Source organism: Anolis sagrei, chromosome 2 (assembly GCF_037176765.1).
Source record: "Anolis sagrei isolate rAnoSag1 chromosome 2, rAnoSag1.mat, whole genome shotgun sequence".
In the NCBI taxonomy this organism is placed as follows: Eukaryota; Metazoa; Chordata; class Lepidosauria; order Squamata; family Dactyloidae; genus Anolis; species Anolis sagrei.
In genome coordinates this window covers 252,016,295-252,043,873 of record NC_090022.1, presented here as the reverse complement: position 1 = coordinate 252,043,873, position 27,579 = coordinate 252,016,295, and the positions used below count along the sequence as shown (strand labels likewise).

The following is a 27,579-nucleotide window of genomic DNA, read 5'->3' as shown; positions in this document are numbered from 1 at the left end:
GGCATCCCTTATATAAAATGATAATATCAAGCTTGGGTTGTGAATTATTTTTTAAATAAAATTAAGCCATGGATAGTAACAGGGCTGATTGTAAAGCAATTATTTTTTATCATCTAAAAGTGAAGTTCAAAAGGATTCAGATAAACTTCACACGAGAAAATATTTCATATCTTCCCCATAACTGCAAAGCACCTCTCCAGATAGCTACCTAGTTCATTAGCAAGGGACATGGAGTTAAAATCCATTGACACTGATATGGAGCAGAGAGATTCTTGACATATTTTGATCCTAGGCTATTTTGTAAAGATCAAAACCAAAATCATGAATTGAGCCTGGTGGTTGTCTGGCACAAAAGAAGGATCAGATATAGTCTGATTTGCAAAGAGATGTAAACTAAATGTATTTTTAACATTACCTTCAAGTGCAGAAAAGCATATTTTTTCTAATCTATTTAATCTGAAGATAACTAGAGGATGAATTGCTGAGGCCAATTTTAGTTCAGAGATAAATTTAGGAGAATATCCCAATTATACTTACTGATGGTAACAGAAGACTATTTCAAAGAATACAGATATTTTAGACATAGCAAGAACCTTTAAAAACACCTGTTTATTTGTCTTTAAAAGAAAATTCTGGGTCCTAATGTTGGCTACACTTAGAAGCCACCCATGGCTTCTATATATTTGTAAGTCTTTGGCTATGTCAAAGAACTCACTGAATAGAACAGAGTCAATATCCCAGTACGCACAATCCAGACATGCTAGTTCAGTGGTTTCATGTAACTCAAAGAAAAATCCAAAAGAATAGATTTCATTGACACAACCAGATTTGTTTGTTTTTTTTTTTTTCATTCATCTGCACTTGTTAGTGTGAATCTGGTCATCAGCGAGCCCACAACTTAAATCTCACTTTAGCTCTTAATTCACCCTATGTTGTTGTTTATTTGTTCAGTTTCTTCCCAATCTTCATGACCTCATGGACCAGCCCACGCCAGAGCTCCCTGTTGGCCATCACCACCCCCAGCTCCTTCAAGGTCAAGACAGTCAATTCAAGGATACCATCCATCCATCTTGTGCTGGGTCAGCCCCTCTTCCTTTTTCCTTCCTTTCCCCCCAGCATCATTATCTTCTCCAAGCTTTCCTGTCTTCTCATTATGTGGCCAAAGAATGTCATCTTTGCTTCTAATATCTTCCCTCCAATGAGCAGTCAGGATTTATTTCCTGAAGCATTGACTAGTTTGATCTTCTCGCAGTCCAAGGTACTCTCAGAATTTTTCTCCATCACCACAGTTCAAAAGCATCTAGTTTCCTTTGCTCACTCTATGGACTTGGTCAAACTGCTGTACTTTTGTTTGTGTGTGTGTGTGTGGGGGGGGGGGGGAGACAACATGTGGACTGGAAAGACTGACTATAAAATTGTTGGGCAGGTGGGTGGGCACACATGCTCTGAGATCGGAATGAAGAGAGGGACCATGAAAGCAGTTCCATCTTGCCTCCAGTGTAATCAGTTGGAAGCCCCCCCCCCCCAGCACCAACAGCTGCTCTGAGATCAGAGTGAAGAGAGGGGCCAGAAAGGCAGTTCCATCTTGTCTCCTGCACTGTACTTATAATATAATATAATATATACATATAATATTGATAATATTATAATGTGATACAATATACTACTACTAATATGTTGTAATTATATATTTTATATTAAATGTAATATTACTAATAATATTGCAGTATAATGTTATAGTACAATGTAATATATAATATTAATATTGTGCTATGATAATATAATATAATATATTGTATTTACTTTTTAATTGTAAGCCACTCTGAGTCCCCTTCAGGGTGAGAAGGGTGGCATATAAATGTTGTAAATAAATAAACAAACAAATAAAAAAAAAATATGCAGTCCACAATAGAGATGGAAAATGTTTAATATTACATTAAAACCTTCCAGCAGCGTGCAGAAGAATGAGGAAGTACTCCATCAATGCTCCCCCTGTGGCCGAGATTGAGCCAGACTGGCCCCTCTCTTCACTCTGATCTCAGAGCTGGAATGTTAAATTGCCTCTGTGTCTGTCTATATATGTTAAATATAATTGGCAGTGAATGTTTGCCATGTATATGTGCATTGTAATCTGCCTTGAGTCCCCTGCGGGGTGAGAAGGGTGGAATATAAATACAATAAATAAATAAATAAATAAATAAATAAATAAATAAATAAATAAATAAATAATGGTTAAAAATAAGGTTTACTGGGTGCTGGGAAATCATCATAAAGCACATTCTCCAATGCTACACAGCTTCGTAGGTTTGGATTTTTCTGCAGAAAATATTTATTCTGTGCTTGATGCAGAACCCCACCTTTTCATTCACAACATGGTCCAAACCAGGGGTCCTCAAACTACGGCCCGGGGGCCGGATACGGCCCTCCAAGGTCATTTACCCGGTCCTCGCTCAGGGTCAATGTAAGTCTGAAACGACTTGAAAGCACACAACAACAACAACAACAACAGCCAAAAGCAGGCCTACACATCCCATTGATAAGTTTATATTTCTTTAAATTGTTATTCATTTTAATTATTGTATTGTTTTAAAGTGGGTTTTTTTTTCACTACAAATGTGCAGTGTGCATAGGAATTCATTCATTTTTTTTCAAATTATAATCCAGCCCCCCAGCAGTTTGAGGGACTGTGATCTGGCCCTCTGTTTAAAAAGTTTGTGGACCCCTGGTCCAAACTATCAAAAGTCAAAAACTTCATAGTTTTTAAGAACTTTCTTATAATTAGGAGAAAGGCAGAAAAAATGTGTTTTACATGCAGGAAATACACTTACAAGGAATTATATCCCTAGTCCATAGACTTCCTACAGGACCTTCCTTACTAAACTCAAATCCTACTGAAATAGCACATCTTTCTGATTCTTCTAAAAGGGACACATCTTTGAATAATGTTATCTGACACACAAAGAGCATGCAAATAAAAAAAATATGTCAGTGACACCAACTTGGTGTTCTATTGCCATTGACAGCATTTCTTCTTTCCTCCTGCCACCTGAAAACCTTATTGCAATTCCTAACAGTGCTGAAGCAACCACTTCATTCAAAGACATCCTGAACAATGGCAGAGTGAATCAGTCATCGTGCCGTGAGAACAATAAAAAGAAAGCCATACATTTGAAAACTGCTGCCTTCTTTTATGCAATCAAGATTTCTTTCAACAAAGCACAAGATGAATGAATTAGAAAAATTCTGAGGCCTGCTCCCCAGGATATCTCCCCTTAGATGAATACAATGAGTTTGCTTGCGTTAAGTATAGTGATAGTCAAACTAGATTCTGACAGCCATGCAAGATTTGAGTTTAGATGAAGAGCTATTTCAGATTTAGGTTACACCTGATAAATTGTTTCACTGGGCATGTCCGGTCTGACCATCAAGACTTGCATCATGATGAATAGCCTACAGATTTTCTACTGCTGCAGTCAGTCCTTTCCATGACTCTTCCTCCTATTTCTTTGCAGAACTTAATAAAAGCTGCCTTAACAATAACTTACAGACATCCAAATATAGTAAAACTACCAGATATTGTTTCAGACCATTGGCTGATCTGTCTCAGTATCACAGGAGAAGTATTTTGAATTCTCATCAAGAAAGCTCTAGTGTAGTGATTCTCAACCTGTGGGTCCCCAGATGTTTTGGCCTTCAACTCCTAGAAATCCTAACAGCTGGTAAATTGGCTGGGATTTCTGGGAGTTGTAGGTCAAAACACCTGGGGACCCACAAGGTGAGAACCACTGCTCTAGTGGCTCACCACATTACTAATCTTAGGATTCCATAGAATGTTGCCATGACAATTCAAGAGGTATTTTGTTGTTATTTACCATCAATTCTACTTTGACTTATGGCAACCTTATGAATGAGAGACTTCCAAGAACCTTGGTCATCAACTGCCCTGCTCAGATCTTGCATACTGGAGGTTGTGTCTTCTTTGATTGAATCAATCCACCAACTTCCCTCCTTTTCTACTCTCTTCTACTTTACCAAGCATTATCGTGCTTTCCAATGAGTCATATCAGCTCTTAGTTCTACAGCTTTGATGTAATTGTCTTGGCTTCTAGTGAGAACACTAGCTTGATTTGCTCTACGACCTATTCATTTGTCATTTTTAGCAGTCCATGATATCTGTAGAACTCTTATCCAGCTCAACATTTCAACTGAGTTATTTTCTTTCTGTTCCTTTTCTTCACTGTTCAGCTTTCACAATCATAGATAGAAATCAGAAATACAATGGACTGGATGATTCTGACCTTGGTATTTAATGATAACAGCAATATAGCACTATAATTGTGTGGTGTGGCTAGATCCACTGAGTGTCAGTGACTGGCCAAGGTTTCAGGATTTTTTTTCCACCTGGAGATGCAGAAGATTGAAAAGGCACTTTCTGCATACAAAGTAACTGTATCAATGTAGTGGTATTCCTTCAGAATTTAGGAAAGACTGGGAACCCTTCAAAAGGTTTTTAGAAGGAAAGGTTATTTCAACATGGGGATTTCAAGTTAGACTAATACAAAATCCTAATTTTCATCAAATAGTTTTACTTCCTTCTGAAGAAAGACATGATGAAGAATCCTTTGTTACTCTTTTGGTGTGACTTTCTTTTCCATGGTATATATGTGTTATGGTGGAACTCTTGAGATGTGAACACTATGTTGATGTTTAGAAAGGGGATTATACATGGTTGTCAAGAAAAGAAAGGGGAGGGGGAAATGGGGGGAAAGGAGAGGGAAAGTATTAAAAAAGAAATATGTAATACTATGTGGACAAGCTGGAATGCTACAAAATAGAAAAAAAGTGATTCCTGGAAAAGTTAAATATGTTGGCATAATGTTAATGAAACATTTGATTATGATTTTGGACATCTTTCAATTTATGCGAATTGGGTTTTTGCAGTTGTCCATTCCTATGTATGTAAAATAGTCAGAAAGCTCTAGTCATAATAATAATAATAATAATAATAATAATAATAATAATAATAATACCTTTATTTGTACCCTGCTACCATCTCCCCAAGGGACTCGGTGCAGCATACATGAGGCCAAGCCCAAAGTATATCAATAAACAAAAGCACTAACAAAACAATCAAAGCAATACAATTAATATAAATCACATAACAAAAATAAACAATAAATCAACAGTAACACACAAGCATTTAAAACCAATGCCCGGGCCAAATGTAATAGATTAAAATTAAAAATAATGCTGGACATGGACAAGGTAGGATATAACTGGGGTAGAATTTTCAAGGAGAGATGAAGGAACACAATCAATCCCAAATCAATGGTAAAATGCATTTTGAGGGTACTTTGTTGCCTGCTCCCATTCTTATGTTTTTTTTTGTTGATGTGATATCAGGATGTATTTGGACATGCTCTGAAACTCTCTTGATCATGAAGATATATTTCTTGCCTTGTAAGGAATTTCCTAAAAAAAGATACATTGGGATTTATTTTATTAAATTTTTTGCATATGATATGGGTGTGGGGGAGAAGTAGCTGATGGCACTATTGCTGTTATCTACATGGAATCAGTTCTAGTTAGGAATAGTTTGTATGGATTTTTCTTTGAAAATGTCTTAAACTCGAGTGAATGGTAAAGTATGTTATACTTATTTTGTACAAGTTGCCATCTGCATACAGATCTAGACACATTTCATTATTTTTAAATGTCTATTTTCTGATTATATATGAGATTGTTTGCGTCAAATAATAAAAAATAAAGAAAAAAAGGAAAAAAAGAAGAAGAAAAAAGCAGAGAATGCACACAGGTCCTGATGGCCAGTTGTTCTTGATGCATTTCCCCAGAGTTTTATCATATATTTTATATAAAGGAGAAAAATCATTTTCAGGCAAATACTGCATCCCCTTTAGCCAAATGTCATTTTAACTCATAATTCTCTTGACTGTATAGCTTCCTCGATTTAGTTTAGATTTTCTTTGTGAGCTATAATTAAAACATGTCTGGCCCCAAAGTCTCCTGCAGCATTTTGCAGAATGACCATACAGAATAAAATAAATACAAAAAATAAGACCTCTATCTAGAGAAAAGTAGGTGAGCAGCAAAACAACACAAGAAAAAAAAATGTAGTGGTATTGGCCCTTTTCACAGTGTAACTCCTCTTCTCTTCTAAAGTTTCCTGAGAACATGGGGAATCTCTATAACATGATCCTGTTACATAGAATCCTAAAATTTGACCTTATCATCCAGACTGATCCGATCATATGAGTCTTCCTTATTTGTGGCAATGCTTCCCTTCCACTACTGCTCTGGGACATTCCACCTCTCACTCTTCTGGGGATTTCCCACAATCTCCTGAAGATGATTTTGGGAAGCAGGAGTGAGAAGAGATTCCTTTCCATCCACTTAAAAGTACAATATTGCATGTTACTGATGTAAAATATGAATTACAGATGCAGCTGGTCTGTTGTCATTAGCCTGATTAATACCATTTTGACAATAGCTGACATTTTACTGATGGCCTGTATTGTTTTTCTGAACTATGCCATTTGTGCTCTATTTTAGCGATCTATATGACATTTTCTTCATCCCAACATATTTACTGGGAACTTCTGTAATTACTTTTCATTCCTATTTCTCAGGTCACTTTAAATTGACCCAGTATTTTGCAAAATGAAACATATCTATACTTGTCAGTCTGTTTGCATTATTCCAGCAATAGTTACAATGACCACAGCCAGTAATACAGAGCTCTTGTTTCTAGGACACGGATTCAGCAAGGATAAAGCAAGAGAAAGCGGAATGTCAGCACGAAAAACAAAGTGATTTAATACTGCTAAATCACTTAAATATTTTGATTAGAACTCCTGAATAATAATAATAAAATGTTCTGTGGAAATTGCTGAAAATTGATTTTTAAAATGTTGTATGAGGGAGAGAAAGAAGAACATAAAAGAAAGGGAGGGAAACCCAGGAGATAGACAGACAGACAGACAGACAGATAGATAGATAGATAGATAGATATGGTTTAAATTTTTATTGTGATATATGACAAAAAATTCAAACTTCAAAATTCAACCATCCAAATACAAGTATTATTTCCCCAGTCCCACCACCTTCCCTTTCCCAACTGTGAACCAACACCCATGTCTTCCGACACCACACCATATGGAACTAGTATCTAACTAAAAATTGTCTTTATCATTACACTAATAACTCACCCATTAAGCTATTTCAAAATCTACTTTTGTCTTTTTTTAAAAAAAAATACCCCAATACCAATCTCCATTTTCTAGTTTCTTTGTGTCCCCCCCCCCCCCCCCCCCCGCCTAATGCTTTTGGAGATCTTGGCCATTTGAATATAATCTACTAATTTTCTTCTTCAGTCCTTAACAGGTAGTTATTTTCCCCGCTTCCAAGATTTTGTTATTGTGATTCTCACTGCCACAAAACTATATTGGCAAATTTCGACATCCAAAATAAACCCAATAAGCACATTTCTGAGTTTTCTTTAATCTTCTTATTAATCATTTTGTTGGTTTCTTTAGTCAACTTTTTTCAAAACCTTTTTACCACCAAACAGGTCCACCAAACATGGAAGAAGGTGCCTTTCTGCATTTTGCATCTCCGCTATCCCCCTTTTGGGATTTATCAATTTTAGCTATTAATTCAGGAGTTACATACCTTCTTCTATAGAGCATTGTGCACATGTTTTCTCTGAAAGAACACATGTTCTATCCCCTCTATTGACATTTTAAATCCTTTTTCCCATGACTATTCCCAATTACCCAGATCTATATTTTTCCCTAAGTTTCTGGACCGGGAAATACTTGTCGTTTTTATTCAATTATCTTTCAAGTTACACTCTAAAATATATTTGTATTACCTGGAAATCAATCCCAGGATATTTAAAGAGAGAATGTGCAAGCAAACCTGTGAACAAGTAGGTAAAATAAAAACACAAAGGATTGGAAAATTTCAACACTTCTAGGGACTTCTTTCCTTCCTGGACAAACCTTTACTTAAAACATAAAGGGGGGAAAAGATTGTTGAAGGAGAAATTAGTTACAAATAATTGGTGGAATTAATAACTCAAACCCTCTGATATTGTACAAAGCAGATTCCTACACAATGGGCCTTTGGTTGCCAGATACCCATACACATTGTGGGTACCAACATCTGGAGATGCTCAAATCCTATTTTATATAGTGATATAGTAAAATTGTGTCCTTTGTTGTTGTTCATTTTGTCAGTTATTTCCAACTCTTCATGACCTCATGGACCAGCCCACGCCAGATCTCCCTGTCAGCCGTCACCACCCCCAGCTCCTTTGAGGTCAATCCAGTCACTTCAAGGATCCCATCCATCCATCTTGCCCTTGGTCAGCCCCTCTTCCTTTTTCCTTCAATTTCCCCCAGCATAATTGTCTTCTCTAAGCTTTCCTTTCTTCTCATGATGTGGCCAAAGTACTTCATCCTTGCCTCTACTATCCTTCCCTCCAATGAGCAGTCGGGATTTATTTCCTGAAGTATGGACTGGCTGGATCTTCTGGTGGTCCAAGGCACTCTCAGGATTTTCCTCCAACCCCACAGTTCAAAAGGTTCGCTTTTTGGTGTTTAAAAATATATATATATTCAAGCCTTGGATAATTGAATCCATAGTTTCAGAATCTATGGATATGGATGACCGATCGCATTCTTAAACTTCCACATTCAAATTGCAAGATGCAAATTATAGTTCCTTCTTGAATGTCTTCATGGCGAAAATAATCTGTACTCATCTCAGTTGTGGAGGTGAGTCCATATGATGCATAGGCTGAATGCAGAGCACATCCGCTGCATTCAGCCATTAATCCATGTCAAGGGAACACAGGATTTACTCCAAAGCTTCCTGAAAGCTCTGAAGTAATGCTGCCTAAGGCATATTATTTAAACAGCATTTCTAGCCTTGGCTGTTACTACAATTTTGATCTGTCATATATGCCAATGCTTTAAAGGGTGACAGTTTTAAAAGTTTGACAAGCAGTATCAGCCTTTTTTGGAATTGTTCCATATAATTCTTACCAAATGTCAGCTGCTCTAAATATGCTAAAAAGGTATCAGCTTCTAAAGACATTTTTTTAAAAAAAATGGCAGAAGGGATTTGTTTACATTACCATGTTTTATTTAGAAAAAATCTTGACAGAACAAGTCAACCATGGTGGGTCATTCCAAATTACAGCTGAAGCCACAGCTTTTCCTTGTAATCTTTTTTCTACTTGGATTTTCAGCTCTAAGCAAACTCATTCCTTTTGTCCATGGTGTTTATTAATATCCTGACATTCTTAAGCCCTAAATGGCCATAGTTTAGCACATCTCTGGGCCTACCACTGGCCCTTTCTTCAAAGCCAGGCCAAATCTTTTTCTTATTCATAGCAAATAATAACATGGAACCTCATCACCTTTCCAGAGTCACACTCTGAATCTAAATTTAACTCAATACTGATGATGGAACAACATCCTTGACAGCATCAGAAGCATGGGATTAGCTTGGGAGCATAACACCAGGGTGCATGATACTGATAACTCTGACACCAAGGCAGCAATTCCTACTTCCTAGAAGCCACTATATAAGGTAGCAGGAGCAGTCCAACACAACTGGAGGACATCAAATTGGAGAAGCCTTATTCACAAAATGCAGGGACTTGAACATGGCATATGCTTTTTATTTTACTATTTGTTTTCCATACACTCATGTGTCATGCAGCATAGAACCATGTTTATTGAAGCATGGATAGAATAAGAAGAGATTTATAAAAAGAAAATAGGCTCTAAAAATTAAGAAGTGGACTATCATCCCATCAGTGCACTCACTCACATAATGGTCCTTTCTGCAAGGACTTGTCACTTTTTCAAAGGTTGTGCAGTAATAAAAAGATGAAAAACTAAGCCCTCTCCATCATTGTCTGGAGGGAAAGGCTTCCACCTGTTTAAAACTCCAAACAGCCTGTTCCTTCAAGGTTCCTGCAAGGTGTCTTATCAAGCTAAATAGTCTGGAAATACCAACATTTCATGGAACAGATGATCCTTCAAGCATTTTCAGTACAACTAGACCCCAAGGACACTCTGCCTTCATCTAGAAGGTAGACACTAGATCTAGCAGCATTCTTCTCATGACACCAGTGCTATGCCTGCCTTCCTTCAGTGTTAGTGTACTCCTTGTCTTTTTCATTCTCCAGTCACCATACTTTTGCCACCTTCTCAATTACATTCACACCTGTGTACATACTCAATAGGATCCCAATCATAGTGTCACTAGTAGGATGATGACACCAGACTCTATTATGACAGTAGGGCAACTGAAGCTCATCACATTGAGCCTAAAATCTGGTAAGACTGAAACTTCATGCATGTGTGGTTAATTTTTTCAGGATTTATGGTTTAGCATAAACAGCTGAACTGTTTAAAATCTTAAAAGATGATGCTGTCAAGGTGATCCATGCCATATGCCAGCAAATATGGAAAACACAAGAATGGCCATCAGACTGGAAAAAATCAACTTATATCCCCATACCAAAAAAGGGAAATGCGAAAGACTGCTCAAACTTCCGTACATTGGCCCTTATTTCTCATGCCAGTAAGGTAATGCTCAAGATCCTGCAAGGAAGACTCCAGCAATACATGGAGCAAGAGTTGCCAGATGTTCAAGCTGGGTTTAGAAAAGGCAGAGGAATGAGACCAAATTGCCAATATCCGCTGGATAATGGAGAAAGGCAGGGAGTTTCAGAAAAACATCTATTTCTGCTTCATTGACTATTCTAAAGCTTTTGACTGTGTGGATCATAATAAATTGTGGCAAGTTCTTGGTGGGATGGGAATCCCAAGCCACCTTGTCTCTCTCCTGAGTAATCTCTACAAGGACCAAGTCGCAACAGTCAGAACTGACCACGGATCAACAGACTGGTTCAAGATTGGGAAAGGCATACGGCAAGGCTGCATACTCTCACCCAACCTTTTTAACTTGTATGCAGAACACATCATGCGATGTGTGGGGCTTGAGGAATGCAAAGCTGGGGTGAAAATTGCTGGAAGAAACATTAACAACCTCAGATATGCAGATGACACCACTCTGATGGCCGAAAGCAAGGAGGAGCTGAGGAGCCTTCTAATCAAGGTGAAAGAAGAAAGCTCAAAAGCTGAGTTGCAGCTAAACGTCAAAAAAAAAAAAAACAAGATTATGGCAACAAGAATGATTGACAACTGGGAAATAGAGGGAGATAATGTGGAGGCCGTGACAGACTTTGTATTTCTAGGTGCAAAGATTACTGCAGATGCAGACTGTGGCCAGGAAATCAGAAGATGTTTACTTCTTGGGAGGAGAGCAATGTCCAGTCTCGATAAAATCGTAAAGAGTAGAGACATCACACTGGCAACAAAGATCCGCCTAGTCAAAGCCATGGTATTCCCTGTAGTAACCTACGGATGTGAGAGCTGGACCTTAGGGAAGGCTGAGCGAAGGAAGATAGATGCTTTTGAACTGTGGTGTTGGAGGAAAGTTCTGAGAGTGCCTTGGACTGCAAGAAGATCCAACCAGTCCATCCTCCAGGAAATAAAGCCCGACTGCTCATTGGAGGGAAGGATACTAGAGACAAAGTTGAAGTACTTTGGCCACATCATGAGGAGACAGCAAAGCCTGGAGGAGACAATTATGCTGGGGAAGGTGGAAGGTAAAAGGAAGAGGGGCCGACCAAGGGCAAGATGGATGGATGGCATCCTTGAAGTGACTGGACTGACCTTGAAGGAGCTGGGGGTGGTGACAGCCGACAGGGAGCTCTGGCGTGGGCTGGTCCATGAGGTCAGGAAGAGTCGGAGACGACTGAACGAATGAACAACAAATATATTGGATGCCTCTTAAAGCTGCCTCTTAAAGATATCCTGATCTGAACAATTTGAGACTGTTGCCCTATCTACACTGTCATATAATCCAGATTATCTGATTTGAACTGGGTTTTATGAGTCTACAGTGCCACATAATCCAGTTAAAAGTAGATAATCTGGATTCAGAAACTGGATTATATTACAGTGTAGATCCAGCCTGGGATGAGCACATTGGCAACGTCATAGTTGGATTACTGTTATATACTCCATATGTGGAGCTGGAACAGGTCACAGCTGTGGAGGTGCTAAATAAAATGCCAAGTTGTAAATCCACTACCTCCTTTTTGAGCAAACAGCACCGATCATCTATTTGCTATTAGGTCACCTTCAAGATTTGTTAAGGTTTGAAATCTAGATGGTTTCTGCCTTATAAACCATTGATCAATGAGCCCAACAAGGAAGGTTTTATTCATGGTCCTTATTCTTGCAGATTACTTTAAGGAAGTGACCAAAAGCAAGCATATTCCATGATCAACCCTGTACTTAGCAATCTCTTCTGGTCTGTTTTATGTCTTTTTAATCTTGATGTTATATATTTTATATATTTTTGCTTTTGAAAATGTTTTAGATATATTTTAGACAAAGAAAGGAAACATTTCAAAACATCTAACTATCCTCATAGCAACTGCTGTGATGACAAGAGTAAATGCAACATAAATTAATATTGGTATTGTATAGGCTCCCTCTTTGTTGTCTTGACTTTTCTATTCACGGCAACCTTCAGCAACTAGTTAATTTAAAATGTCTCACCTTTTAAAAAGGATATCTTGAACATTTTAATATGTACAGATTACTTATTATTACTACAATATTTCTATTATTTTAAATTAGTTTTTAATATTATAATATGTCCAATTTGCCTTATGATGCATATAATTTATTGTGTCTCTTTTGAAATCTTTACATGCACCTCAACCCTGGGAAAAACACAGGCTATAAATTAAACAAAACAGATAAAATTTATTATATCAGTTAATATCACAACTTATATAAATGAATGATATTATATTGTCAGTAGAATTTAAGAGGAAGTGTTGTCAGTGGAGGTAAACCTAGGGTTTCTAAAATATAGTTACACTACAGTTAATTGATGCCTGTAATGTCATTTGTCCATCTTTCTAACTAATCCCCAGGGAGTGTTTGATGGTAAATATTTGAACAGCTGGAAGACCCAAGAACAAGGCATTTGTCTGAGTCCTAAGCTAAAAGAACAAACTTGAGAAGCAATTTTGATGGAAATCCGATTACAGAATTATCCAAATTAAATGGAAAGATTATAAGTGATGAAATACACAGGGGTTCGCCTCATTTAAAGTGACAGAATGGACAAATACCAAAGGTTCCTTTCTATGGTGCTGAATTATTGATTTGATTGAAACATAGTTTACAAAAATATGTAAAATGTACTCCTTTGCTTAGCATCCCTTGTGAACTCGATACTCCAAAAACAAAATAATGGTTTGGCTCAGCACAAAATATTTTATTTAGTGACCTGGTGGAGAATTCCCCCTGTAGTGGACAAAGCATGTAACTTTTTCAAAATCTGCCTTTATTTTAGCCTGCGTCATGAATCTTGCTCCTCTTTTAAGTCAATTTATTTTGACTTACATATTATGAGATGTCTCTGAGGAAATTAGTTTCCAAACATAGAATTTAGAGGAATATGGCACATAGAAGAAAAAGACCAGGGATCGTTCTGACAGTTTCAAAATTCTCTCCCTTGTCAATAGTGACAAAAAAACTCTATAAGCTAGCTGCCATTGCCCCCCTCCCCCCGATGTGCAATGGGAACTAATGTGAGAGAAATAAGGTTGAACACTGTGAAAACCATCCTCTGCATGGTTAACAGCTTCCTCCCAGCAGACTCAAATCAAGGAGAAGCTTCATTAGAACCACCACTCCTCTTAATGTTCCCCCAGCAATAGCAAGAGTATCCCCCTGGGCAGCTAAACCAGGAAATCCCAATTGGATGGCTCCCCACAAGGGTCTGCCTCCAGGAACAACACAGGAATGGGCAACTTGAAGTTTCTGAACAAACTCAGAAGTGGAGTGGGCAGATTAAAAGACAACCCGGCAAAATAGCACTACCTAGAAGAATCCTCCCCCTTGTGTGACTGGAGCAGAACAAGCAAATCTGCATCTGTAAGCTTGCCCACAATCCCTGCCTCAGGCACAGAAGAAGAATTGTTTAATGCTACAGACAATGTGGTCTCTGTTGCCAGATTTTGGTCTAAAATTATTTAGTCTCTTGTGCTTTCTCTATTTTATCAGTTTTATATTTATTTATGCAATGATTGTGACACGGAATAAAAAAAATATAAGTAGTGACAAAAAACAGGAAGAAGAGCAACAGTGTCAATCCTGAAAGAACATGCTGGTGACCTTGGAAGCTTCCACACACTGGAAAAGCCCCTGCTGATAGTCAGAGAAGTGTGATGGTGACAGGATCTCTCTACTGAGGGATAAAGAAACAGTAGTTTGTGAACCTGATAGGATGCCTTGAGGTGTGTGCTGCAAAAATCTGTACTTTATCATAGGACTTTATCACACAAAGGTGGCAAGCAGGCAAAGAAGCAGGACTATTACTTATGGTGCTTTTTCCAATTGCACAGCAAAGCATGCAATCCATTGCCGATCTGCTACCTTCATGTGGCACACCCATCTACTGATATTGATGGGCAAAACCTGTCAAAAAAAACCCTGAATGTTCCACAGTGCCATGGCTTACCTATGCGATGATCTCCTAACCTGCTTCTGTGCTGGCACGGAAGTGACATCAGGAGGTGGAATTGTCATTCTCCACCACTTCCAGGGCTGTGATTGGTATTTTTTTTTAAAAAAAACAAAAACTTTAAACTTTACCGCAATTGCACAATTGCTTCTACTAAAATAAAAATATTTTAAAATGATACCTCCAGACCAGTGGAACCATCAGGGCAGGGTTCTGCTGCTATCCAGGATCTGCAAAGTGTTGCAGTAGTGCGTCACTCAGAAATATACAATGGTGAAGGTAATTATTTTGGTAAGTTACTCCTCTCCCTAGGTGCAGGAATGCTGTGGAATAGTGACTTCAAGCCCATAGCGTCTGACAAGACTTATGAATTTCATTGACTCTTACCCCTTCCTTTTGGTCCATGTGGGAACCATTCATACTTCAAGGTCAGAGAAAACAGCAAAACTATGTTAAAGAAGACAGGAAGAAATAGAGATCAGAACCACATGTGGCTAACATATTCAAAAGGATGAGGATTCTGGGATGTTCTTTCTTGAATCAGTCAAATAGTGAGGAAATGGGCTTATTTTAGGACACCACTAATGATCTCTTTATTTGAGATTGAGAATAAGGATTTGTCAAATAATGACCTCATATCACTTATGCAATGGAACCCCTGGTTATGCAATGGGTTAAACCTTTGTGCCGGCAGGACTGAAGACTGACAGATCAGAGATTCCAATCCAGGGAGAACGCAGATGAACTCCCTCTGCCAGCTCTGGATCTCCATGCGGGCACATGAGAGGAGCCTCCCACAAGGATAGTAAAACATCAAAACATCAGGGCGTCCCCTGGGCAACATCCTTGCAGATGGCTAATTCTCTCACACCTGGAAGGGGGGGGGGGGGGAGTTAGGTAATTTATCAATAAGGAACTTTTTTTAAAAAAATGGGCTCCGCCCTAACGAAAAGGTTAACATATAAGAGCAGCAAAAGGAGAAATAAAAGACTTATTGAAAAACATTTGTTAGTTGTATGTGCCAAAACAATGGCAAATTTAAACCATGAAATGATCAAGTGAAATTTTGCATTAACAACTAGATAAATAGCATTATTATAACATGCTATGAAATATACTAAAAATGCAAATAACAACACTATGGTGCACCATACAAAGTCTCTGGCCTGTAAATGGTCTGCCAAAAAAGCAATGTCTAGCTTTGCCTCTGGCCACTCTTTAGAACAGTGGTTCTCAACCTGTGGGTCCCCAGATGATTTGGCCTTCAACTCCCAGAAATCCTAATAGCTGGTAAACTGGCTGGGATTTCTGGGAGTTGTAGGCCAAAAATATCTGGGGATCCCAGATTGAGAAACACTGCTTTAGAAGGAAGCACGCTTGCTCTCTCTAAACATTTTCTAGACTTGCCAGACGAAACAGGGGAGATGGCTGCTGTTACTTTAATGGCTGTGTAGTAGAACTTCAGCAGGTGTTGTCTGTCACAAAAACAGGTAACAAGTAAGAGGTGCAGAAATACTCCCATCTACATAACAATTAAAAGTACAGGGGTCCTAACTTTTATTTCATTTAATAGCTTTTTCAGAGGAAATATTTTATGGTGTTTGTTACTGTTAAATATTTGAAATTACTTTGTTTTAACTTTTTTGAATTATCTTTAAATCTGAGATGCTTTTTAATTGTGAACCAGCTTAGGAAGGTGAAAAAGTTGAGTAAGATAAGTATTGTATTAACAATAACAGCAATAACAAAGAGGAGGAGGAAGAGGACCATCAAAAGTCAGCAATTCAGCAAGATATACTTATATAGACAATCTTGAATGTTTATATTTTTAGTTATCATACTAACTTCTATTCTTTTAAGGTTAATTTCACTATTACTGCCATACACATGCATAGACAGATATATATAAACAGAAAATATTATGATATCTAATATATACATGATATCTGATATATCACTGAGTGCTTTTATTTTTGGAAGGCATAGACCTATGTCTGCTGCTGCATAATTTAATTTTTTGCTTCATAAAAAAGGGGAAAAAGGAAGATATTCACAACCCAGTGACCTTTCTGAAACAGCCACAAATGAATAAATAAGTAAATAAAAGTTTTGACAGTCCTTTTCTCATCCTTACCTCTTGCTGTGTGATACATAGTTAGGAGTCGTCCATACTGCAAAACTAGCCCTGTTCCTATGGTTACAACATAGTAGTCACCTACTGTGGCTGGCTTGAGTTTTCCTTTTCTAACATCAATTTCATTAATTTAATTTTTGTAGTTTGACATTAATTGGACAGCATTGACTTTAGGGAAAATGACAGTGCTGCACTGGAGAGCTTTCCCGATGATGGTGTTCAAAATTTGGATGAGATCTGGAAATTTAACAGTGATCTGAGTCTCATGAATGTCACAACTGATATAAGGTTTGGTGTCTTTTATGAGGTTGTACAAAAGTAGGAGGATGAAATGCCAAATTCAAGAAGAACACTGACAAACCAGATATCTAATGTAGACAGTAAAAGGAGTGAGAAAATATAGTAAGGAACATAAGAAGAGCCCTGCTAGATCCAAGCAGAGTCCTCCCTAGTCCTTATCCTGTTTCTCACAGTTGCCAGCTATAGATGTAAACTCCTAAAGCAACACATAAGAATAAAAGCCCCATTCTTCTCATGTTCCCCACCAACTTGCATTTTCAGTCATGCTGTTAGGGTCTTATCCATCACAAATTTATCTGATCCTTTTTCAATGCCATCTTTTATTTGGCTGATGTATATACCATTTCAGTGATTGTTGGAATAAAATCATTAAAATAAATGATGAATAAATCTGGGTGAACTTTAATCAGGGTGTAAAAGAAAAATCACAGAGCGTAAAAAAATATTTCTCAGAAATCTTATCTAGGCACAAGTGTCCATTTAGGTACTTATTAATTCATTGGCTTTCTTTTTTCTGAAATGTGGATTCATTTAGGTTGTCTTCTCCTACTCCAGAGACAATGATGCAAAACAAAGAGATTCAAAATACACGAAAAAATAATCTGCCTAAACATTAGGAAGAATTTTCTGGTGGTAAAAACTGTAGAATTGACTGCCTTTTTAGATATTTTCCAACAGAGAATGAATGAGTCTCTCTCAGGAGTGCTTGAATTGTGTATTCCTGTGTGTTAGGGAACTGGACTAGATGGCCCCTGTGGTCCCTTCCAACTCCATAAGTCTATGATTACAGCATTTATTTCAAATTTTTCCTTAATTAATATTAACTTAAAGGCTCATTTTCACTAAAGCTGGGGCCATCAAACTTTTTAAACAGACCCTCAGATTGTTGAAGAATTCCTGTGCACACTGCACATATTTTGTTTGTAGTGCAAAAAGCGTGAAAGAATAATACAATATTTAAAATAAAGAACAATGTTAACCAACATAAACTTACCAGTATTTCAATGGGAAGTGGTGGCCTTCTTTTGGCTGATGATAGTATCAAGTTAATTAGGATTGTTGTTGTATGCCTTCAAGTCATTTCAGACTTAGGGCATTGACATCCCCAGCCCATCCTCTGTTTGGATATCAGCCAGCAGGTCAATGCCTTAAATCAAGAAATAGCTTTTAAGGTGTACCAAGACACTCACAGGAACACCTCAGCAAGTGAGAGTCCAAAAGTGGCAGGCTAAAACACAGAACCTCAATCAGTGGCTGATACCAGATGAGAAACTCCTCCTGGGCACACAGAAGAGTGGGCGACTTGGAAGGCACTGAACAAACTGTGCTCTGGCATCACGAGATGCAGAGCTAACCGTAAGAAATGGGGCCACAAAGTGGAGTCCACGAAATGTGAGTGTGGAGAAGAGTAAACCACAGACCACTTATTACAATGCAGTCTGAGCCTTACCATATGCACAATAGAAGACTTTCTCAGTGTGACACCAGAGGCACCCTAAGTGGCCAGCTTCTGGTCAAAGGAAATTTAGTACAATGCCAAGTTTTTAACTTTGTTTGTGGTTTTTCTATACATTATAACTGTATTCTCAATTTGCTTCTGACATGATAAATAATAGACTTAGGGTGACCTTAAATCTAAAGTTTAGGATGGGGAGGGGCAAGTAAATGAATGTGGAGGGACGCGTCCATACTGCAGGCCATAGTTTGGGGACACCTGCACTAAAGAAACCACCTTAGAGTCAGAAGTATTCAGATGTTGCTGTGTGGGCATCATTCGGTAATATGTTATACAGTGCAATGTTGAATCAGTAATGTGCTGGCGATGTACTTGACAGAGTTGCCTTGCGGTAACACATCAGATTTGACATCAACTGCTCTTGAGCTTGGGTGAGCACATTTGTGATGCTTACTTAGGCTTATGTTGTAATTCAGATTGAGTTGTTCAACTCCGAACAGCAAGCCTCACAATCGCTGAAGTCTCTGAACTCACTGTTAGCACTTCAACAGAAAATTGTGATAGGCCATGGAAATTAACTGGCCAAGTTGTTATCGGTAGGCTTACTTGAAAGCTTTGGAGAGTGTACCGTTTTATCTGCAGATTACTAATGCACAAGGCCACTTTATCTATCTGGGTTACTCCTAACATCTTAACAGTAGTGCAAATATGTTCTCAAAATCTGTTAAATCGTGATAAGGACAATATGCTTAGTTTTGCTTTTTTCAAAGGCAAACTGTACGTGTGTATGTGTATGGGTGAACTCCTTCTTTTTGACTCTTACAGTTTACATAGCAACTGCCCTAGACAGATCTTTCAGGAGTTGCTGATAGTATGGTGCCATACTATGTTCTGCTCACAAGACTGTTGCATGTCATATTTATTGGTCTTCAAAAAAGAATCAGCTACAAGGGCATGGTGGTATGAAACGTCCTTTATGCTCACAGTTCCTGTTAGGTTTTTAAACTTAATTTATGTCATCCTCACATACAGTAAATGGCAAGAACTGTGTATACAGATCCAGGAATTAACAGACAATAAAATGTAGATTGAATAGAAAAAGAATAAAAATAAGTAGGCTTAAAATAGGGTACGCGTAAACATATTTTCATCATACAATGGCCGAAGTTGCCTTGGTTAGCCACAGGACTGAATCAACAAAATTTATTATGTGTCCAATCACCACTTAACAATTGTTTCTATGGGTCTACTCTAGTTGGAATTAACCAAGGGTGCCTTGCCGAACTACAAATCCCAGGATTCCATAGCATTGAGCCATGGCAGTTAAAGTGTTGTCAAACTGCATGAATTCTACAGTGTAGCTGCACCCTGATACTATGATGAGGCAGATTCCAACCATGATGTAGACCAGGCATGGGCAAACTTTGGCCCTCCTGGTTTTTTGGACTTCAACTCCCACAACTGTGTGAGTTGAAGTCCAAAACACCCGGAGGGCTGAAGTTTGCCCATGCCTAATGTAGACTCACTTCTGATTTTCAGACAAATACTTATAAGTGCAGATCAGATCATCAAAGTTCTTATTGAGTTTTGACCCCTTTTCCCAAGAGAGGAAGCAGAAATGTGGTACATATAATTATGCCTTATGAATCTACCAAGCAGGGGCCTGGATCCCTGACTAAAGAAGACCTACCACCATATTCTTACTGCCTAACGTGTTCTTTTTGTCATGTAAAACAAGCTTATAAGTAGACATGACATCTGAATGAGTTTGGTATATTAATTATTTTTATCAACAATATACATAAATATTTTTATGACTATGGAAATGTGTGAACATGAATAGTCAATAAGAAGATTTTACACATTTTTAAAAGGGAGGAAGGAAATTACATGGATCTTTTTTCTCCTCAAATATTATGGACAGCTGAGGGTATTTAGATCATTTTAACACCAGCCCAGCCAGTAGTATAAAACATAGGATGGACCCACCCAGCTCCATTGGATTTGCAAAAGTCTGGCGCAATAGTGGCTACGTGACTCAGTTTGGGCAATATGTAATACAAGGATTTGTTAACTCACGGCATGAGCCAGAAAGTGTGTGTGTGGGGGGGGGGGGGGTGTTCTACTTTTCCAAAGCCTTGTATGTTTTTGGTCAAGATGTAAAAACATTGCTCATATTTTCAATCATAATGTCAATTAAATTATTTTCAAAAGCCATCAGGGAGGCAAAGAGACTGAAATTTCATGCTTGCCTGCCCCTTCTCTCTTTCACTATTGTTTGGAATAATCCTGGCCTATTTATACTTAAAATATTTTTATTGCTAATACTGTAAGAAGCTGTGTCTGCAGAAAGGTGAACCACTTCATACTTAGAGTCTGTTGTAATGGGTTTATTCCTGGATTTCAGCTGTGAAAAAAAGGCTTTGGTAATGTCATCTGTATAGAAGAGAGGAAAGGGTTGTCGATTTGATGGGTCCGGTTCTTTCTGTTTCTGACATCTTTTCACTGTGTTTTTAAATTTCTTTTATGTTTTTAATTGTATTTTTTGTTTTATTTGATTGTATTATCATTTCTCTTTTTGAAAGATCATGTTCTCTCCATACTAGCTTGCCTGGGCTTGAGATCTTCAAGAAAGATCCTTCTCACCATCCCACCATCCTCAGGCACAGTTTTGAAAGTCAAAGTGTTAAACTCTATGCAACTGGAAATATAGCATGAGAGCTATTATTTATGATACCATTTGTTCCAACTATATGGGATTCCTTCCAGCTGTTGCTGTCTGAGGATGTAAACAAGAGTTTGGAAAAGAAGCCCAAAGAGGTGAACACTTCTCCTTGCTTGGCTAAATTTTCAATATCCTTAAAGGAAAATATTACAAACACGTCCTATTAAAATCAATGATACTTTACCTCCTTGGATTCCCTCTTGCACACTCCATCAGGGATTCTGTACTATGTCAGAATGTGATTTTTTAAAAGTATACCTCAGATGGGAAGTTAAGTACAGCTGTAGGAGCTAAACTGGCTGGGGCAGGAAATGTGATTCTTTTCTCAGCCAACCCATACAAACCTTTGGACTGCACGCTCAATGATAAATCTTGGAAAAAGTCCGGAGCTTTGTACTATTCCTCCCTGTGTTCAAGAACTAGTTAGAGCAGGAAAAAAAAACGCTCTTTGGTTGGCCAGCTGCACATCTGGGCTGTAGGCGTATGTTTCTTGAAAGAACATTCCTCACTGCTACAGTTATCCTCCAAGATGAATATCCTCCAATATTCACACAGTCTGTGTGAATTTTGTGCCAGAGAGGAGGGGAGGAAAGAAAGAAAACCTTTTAGGTTTTAATTTCAAAAAGATTACCCAGATTTGTCACACAAAAGAATTTTTATCAGAATATCTAGTTCTGTACAGAAACAATTAGACTTGATTTATGTGTTGCAAAATGAAAAGATCAAAGTTGGTAGATGAGGAATGAGAATCTATGCCACTCCAGCTAACATTGGTCGATAACTCCCCATACCGTCCAACTCTTCCATTTTGCCAGAGATAGCCCAAGGTCAATCCCCTACCATCCCTCTTTCTTAGTGATTTTTAAAATGTTCTGCATTTTCTCCCCTCTTTCGACCTTCACCATGGGTTGAATCCACATGAAGCCTGTATCCCAGCTCCAGGACACAGTATCTTGCCCTGGTTTGACACCATTGGCACCATACTCACACATTTTAATCTAAACTCAAATTGGTCTTGAAGGCCATATAGTTGCCCCACCCTGAAATCACAAAAGGGTGTTCCTACCATGTTCATGGCTCCACTGTGTTGGATTATTTCCACATGAATTGTATATAAATAATATTTGCATAGTGGAGCAGTTGCGGACCAGTTGCAGCAATTCCTAGACGACACAGCCGGACTAGATCCCTTCCAGTCCGGCTTCCGTGCAGGGCACGGGACAGAGACTGTGCTGGTCTCCATCACAGATCACCTTCAATGCCAGCTTGACCAGGGCGGGTCAGCACTGTTTGTGTTATTGGATCTCACAGCAGCATTTGACACAGTCGACCACAATCTTTTGACCCACCGCCTTGCTGTTGCTGGAGTCAGGGGGACAGCTTTAAACTGGCTGTCCTCCTTTCTTCACAACAATGGACAGCGAGTGGAGAGGGGAGGCCTGGTCTCTGAGAGGTCCCCTCTATCTTGTGGGGTTCCTCAGGGGGCCATTCTCTCCCCTCTGTTGTTTAACATCTATATGTGACCACTTGCTCAGCTGGTTCGAGGTTTTGGGCTTGAGTGTTATCAGTACGCCGATGACTCTCAGCTGGTGCTGAAGATGGAAAGCTGACCAGACTCTGTACCCGATTGTTTCCATCAGTGCCTCAAGGCCGTTACTGGATGGCTGCATGCCAGCAGGTTGAGGGTGAATCCAGCAAAGACGGAGATCCTATGGCTGGGTTGACCGGGCAGTGGGGACATCCAGCTGCCTACCCTGGATGGCGAGGCGCTATGCCCGTCATCATTGGTAAAGAGTCTGGGAGTCCTCTTGGACCCTCTGCTGACGATGGAGGCCCAGGTCTCCGCCGTTAGCAGAACTGCCTTTTTCATCTGCGGCAGGCTAGACGGCTGGCCCCCTACCTGTCCAGGGACGACCTAGCTACGGTGATCCACGCCACGGTCATCTCAAGACTGGACTACTGTAACGCCCTCTACATTGGCCTTCCTCTGTCAGTGATCCGGAAGCTCAAGTTGGTACAAAATGCAGCTGGTCGGCTTCTTGCGGGAATTCCGATGAGATGCCACATAACACCAATCTTACTACAGCTGCATTGGTTACCAATTGAGCACCGGATCACTTTCAAAGTGATGGTACTCATCTTTAAGGCCTTGCATGGTCTGGGGCTGATGTATCTGAGGGACCGCCTCACCCCCTACCAACCCCAGAGATCCCTCCATTCTGAGGACCAAGATCTATTGGAAGTCCCCAGTGTCAAGACCTTGCATCTAACAGCAACCAGACTCGCAGCCTTCACAGCAGTGGCATCATCACTCTGGAATACTCTGCCACCTGAAGTCCATGCCTTGCGGGACTTACCAGCTTTCCGCAGGGCATGTAAGACATATCTGTTTCGACAGGCTTTTAATGTTTGATATTACTGTTTTAAATTGTTTTAAATTGCTTTTAAATTTTGTTAGATTTTATAACATCCTTGTAAACCGCTCCGAGCCCCAGGGGAGTGGCAGCATATAAGTTTAAATAATAAATAAATAAATAAATAAATATAAATCAGTAGCCTTTCTTGATTTCCTGACATTTTTCCCACTCCTTTGCAGTCCTGTTGACTGACTTCTATATGGTTCCCTTCCTGAGCCCCCAGACTCTTCTTTCCTTTCCTCTTTCCTCTGAAACCTTAGGATTTTTTCATTTGTATAAATGTATCTATTGGAAGCAGGATTTCGATTCGGGGGGAGGGGGCTGAGTTTTTTTCAGGGGGGGTTGGGCAGTGCTAAGTTTCGGGGGGGGGGCTGAGTCTGAGTGAAAGAGGGTCTACCCTAGCAAACCTTTTGTATCATTACCCCAATACCCCCATGCATATGGGATATATTGAGTATGGTGATCAGATCATGATATGAATAAACATAACAGTTTAAATAATGCACCAGTAAGGCCTTTTTGCGAACCACCATGAGAATTTCGGGGGGGGGGACTGAAGCCCCTCAAGCCCCCCCCCTCCCCCCCCCCCCCCCCGGCTACATGCCTGATTGGAAGAATTAAACACTTCATCATTCAGTTTAGGCCACAGCATTCAAAGTTCCCCACATGATCTTACCTCAAGATTTGCAGAATTTAACTGTTGGAGGAAAGCCGAGGAAGGGCCATAAACCACTTGGAAAGTCCCACCTCATGGTTCCTCTCTTGCATGACACTAAGATGGATACTGCCATGTTAATGTAAAGTTCATTGTCTAGGACATGCATACATCGAACTTAGAATAGTCCACCTCATAAGAAATTCACAAATCATTCATTTTGTTGATCATAGCGATTTCTAAGAATTATGATTTCTTAGTTTGCAGAAGTCTCTTTTTGGCATCTGGTTCTGATTCCTCTGATTTAAACAATGGGACTCTCGTTTTCATTTGGAGAAATGCCTTAGACTGCAAGACTGTATGGCAAAAAATGTTTATATTCTTGGAATGATGTAGCATGATCAAACTACTGAAGGGAAGTTCATCCAGTACCAATGGCTCCACTCAGATAATCATCCAACCAATAGTTGGATGTTTAGCAACATAGTGTACTTCATGTTTTTATGCTTCCTCCTCGCCACTCCCTTATGCCCCAATTCCTTCATCTGTCTTATGGTTTGATCTGAAATCTGCTTTGGGGAAACCAAAATCAGGATCTGATGTAATAGTTTGAAGCACTAACAATGCTATAGACATTCTCATCAATGTCATGGCAAAATATCTCAGGGAAGTGGAAAAAATCTAGGTAGAAAATCAGTGTGTGTTGCTGAACTGTTAAATAAACCATCAGTGAGTACATATATACACACTCTCTGGGGATGTATCTGCACTTCACAGTAATAACGGCACTCTCCTGAATTCCTAAGGGGCCTGGGGAAGAGAGGATTGTTGCTGCTGCTGCTGCTGCTACTGTTGTTGTTGTTATTCAAGTCATTGCAATTTATGCTGACCCTAAAGTGAACATTTTTTCTTGGCAGGGTTTGTTCCTTACTCATCCATGAAAACCCACTGGATGACCTTGGCCAAGTAACACACTCTTAGCCTTAGGTTAGGCTCATCATAAATTGGAAATGAAAAAAGTTCATCCTAAAACAAGAAGTCATTAATCATATCTGCAATCCAGATAGCATGATTCTTCAGGACCTCTGGGAGATCCCAGAGATCCTTGAGGATGCTTGTCATTATGTGTCCAGTTATAAAAACATAACCTGGCAGCTTCTTCACCATGTCCTTATGACAGATAATGGAAGTGCTGTGGGAGAGGTGAGCAGTAGCAGCTGAAAAGTCAGATTAGGGAGGAAGCAGGAGGCAATGTATCATATTTTAACCTGTTTACAATATTTCTCCCAATCTATGATGACAACCATTATTTCTACATCATGCTTTAGGGAAAACACATTTTAAATTATCTGAGTTATTCTCCTTTAGCACTAGGTTGGAGAGAAGGAGAAAGAAGATAATGCTCTATCCTTAACCCATCCACCCCTAGTGCCCAATACACACAATATTAAGAAGTCTGCTGAAATGTTCAGCCAAAGGAATTTCTTATTGATTCCCATAATACTGAGCAATACACATACATACACACACAACTTTTCATTTGCAGTGAGATTGCTGCTTGTTGTTCTCCAAAGACTTCACATTGGGAAATGGATTACACGATGAGCTTGCCTTTGACATTGCAACCAAAACTCCAACTTGAAAAACTTCTTCTGTCATGTAGGAACTCTTCCCAGTGTTCATTCTCAAGGGAGAACTGAACATGCTTTCTCTTCCAAAAAGGTTCAGACACTTTTCAGATCATAAAATGTCCCTCTGCTTTAAAATCCCTATTAAGTCAAATTATTCAGAATGGAAAAAATCTTCAAAGCGCCTCTTCTAAGTCGTTGCCAAGGGGAATTTCAGGAAGGGAGGGGAGTTTGCTCTCCCTCCCACCAACACAGCAGCATGTTTGGCCAAGGATGACAGCAGTAGGCATGACAAGTTCAAAGGGAAACATTTTAATTTCCCAGATAACCTTCACTACCTCATTGTTCCAGTGTGGCAATGTTAACCGATAAGATTAGGGCTATTCAAAAATGCAAAGGGACTTTGTTGATGGCATTACCATACAAAAAACAATCAGTCCTATCTCATTTTATCACTCAGATGGAAGGATAATGGGAAAATAAAAAGGCATAGTTATTTTGGTTTGCGAGAGGAAACACAACAATATGTGTCATAGTATTTGAAGAAAAATGTGTTATAGTTTACTGCTTTGAAGGCCCCATTTCTTTTATGGTTGTGAAAGATGGACAGTGAGAAAAGCTGATGGGAAGAAAATCATATTATACTAGAGGGGAATCCTTGAGCAAATCAAGCCTGAACTCTCCATACAAATTGGGGGCACTTCCAGACAGCACTAAATCACGGGTTTTTAACAGGGGCAAAACATTCTGGGACTTCAGAAGAGTTCCACCTACAGATATATTGGTGCCGGGATTTCTGCCTCCATTGTCCAGACTTGATGCTTTGTTGTGAGATTTAGAGACTCCCAAGATGGCTGCTGTGGGACTTCCACCAAAAACTTCGGTGCTGTTTTTAAAAAAAAAACAAAAAAAAACAAGAAGTGGATATGAGGAGAATCGCTGCAGTAAATCACTGCCAAAGTTTTGTTCTTTGTCCTGACCAGAGAAACTGTGCCCTCCAGACATTTCATGAAGTATCTGCCATACAAACAAAGTTTGTGTGTTGTACTCAACTGTCACCTTCTTTTTAGAGACCAATCAATCAGGAATAAATATCTAAAACCCGGGAACAAACCTAGATTTAAAAATCTAATGACTTCCAATTGCAGGGACATAGAGAGGTTCAATGATGTGGATATTCAGCTCAAAACCATTATATTCCCACACCTGAAAATCTTTTTTTACTTTTGTAGTGACTGCTTCTGCATTTACAGGGAACAGCATCTGGCCACCCTCCTGTTTGCTGTGGAAGCCTCTGAGATAAATGAACTGGTCTGGGCAGGCCCTGGAATGAGTAAACGGAGGCTGTCATGCTTTGGATCTGTCATGAAAACTTGACTCACTAGAAAAGATAATAATGCTTGGTAAGTTAGGAGGTAGTATTAAAAGTTGAAGACCACATCACAGATGGATAGACTTTATTAGGGAAACCATGGAACTAAATCTGCAAGAACTAAGCATGGTTGTTGAATATCAGGTGACTTGAGGGTCTCTCATTCAAAGGGTCATCATCATATTTCAAAGTGGACCTAATGACTGCTAACAACAACAAAAATAATTCAGGTTCTAACTT

The 27,579-nt window shown here is 39.1% G+C and overlaps 1 long non-coding RNA gene across 1 annotated transcript in view; it reads left to right on the top strand.

Annotated features, from left to right (window-relative positions):
• LOC137096436 (uncharacterized) overlaps nt 1-21,450 on the top strand; it is a 28,970-nt gene extending 7,520 nt beyond the window's left edge. The window contains exon 2 of the long non-coding RNA XR_010909472.1: nt 21,149-21,450. This is a non-coding gene — a long non-coding RNA (uncharacterized lncRNA). The remainder of the gene's footprint in view (nt 1-21,148) is intronic.
• The last annotated feature ends 6,129 nt before the right edge of the window (nt 21,451-27,579 follow it).